Genomic DNA, 961 nt, shown 5'->3' with positions numbered 1-961 from the left:
TATTGGAGTGATTACTGTACTTGTCAGGAATAAAATACTGTTGTTCAGTGTTAAACAGTTAAATGTATACCATAAAAGTCCATAAATAATACGAAAACAAAAGTGAATTGTAGGTTATCACTTAGAAGCTTCCATATAATATCCTGCCTAAGCTAGAATAATATCACCTGGGAAGATCTCAGTTGGTAGAAAAGTTAATAGAATGAAAGGGTCAAGGACAAGTGAAGGAAAGTCTTGGTGCTTGAATTATTAAAACACATTAGTATTGCAAATTGGCAAAGAAATAAAGGCATAACTAACTGGACATAGAACTGTACAGTATATTTTTATCCAGAGTAACAGTCGTCATAGGTTCTGCAGAGCTTAACCCTATAGTCTTCCTTATGCAGGCAAATCTTTAAAAAATGATTTGCATATAAGATATATATCCCTAGGAAATATCAGTTTCATATTACTGGATGATATTTTTGCTATTTACTATACCACGTTGAGTACACCGCTTCCCGTCCGATCAGCGAAGTTAAGCAACGTTGGGTCTGGTTAGTACTTGGATGGGTGACCGCCTGGGAACACCAGATGCTGTTGGCATCCCTACGTGTCAAGTGGGGTTGGTGGAGGATTAGTGCCCCTCCCTGTAAAACAATTAACTCTAGGCCATTGGCCACCCCGTCTGGGATACATGGCGTCTGGCAATGAATGAATGAATGAACTTAATCAGTGTCAAGTATAAAAGAAATGTGCTCATAATTATATAGTGCACAACAGTGAGGTGGATCAGGAGAGAGAGGAGCAGTCAGGGAGAAAGACTGAAGGTTGAGAAGCTGAAGATCAAAGAAATGTCAGATCAATACAGGACCAAAGTAGAGGATGAGTTAGAATTACTGAATTGGAATGAAATGGATCTGGACAGACTGTGGAATGCATATAGGGATTCCTTAGTTAGGAATGCTAAAGTGGTGTG

At 38.8% G+C, this 961-nt stretch overlaps 1 non-coding gene across 1 annotated transcript; it reads left to right on the top strand.

The window, feature by feature from the left end:
* Positions 1-469: 469 nt before the first annotated feature.
* On the top strand, positions 470-588 carry LOC145405948 (5S ribosomal RNA). Its single transcript, XR_013898484.1, has one exon. It is a non-coding gene; the product is annotated as a 5S ribosomal RNA (ribosomal RNA).
* Positions 589-961: the final 373 nt, after the last annotated feature.

Source organism: Coenobita brevimanus, chromosome 68 (genome assembly GCF_032717465.1).
Source record: "Coenobita brevimanus isolate Jiangsu-jjx chromosome 68, ASM3271746v2, whole genome shotgun sequence".
NCBI lineage: Eukaryota > Metazoa > Arthropoda > Malacostraca > Decapoda > Coenobitidae > Coenobita > Coenobita brevimanus.
This window is presented reverse-complemented; position numbering and strand designations above follow the sequence as displayed.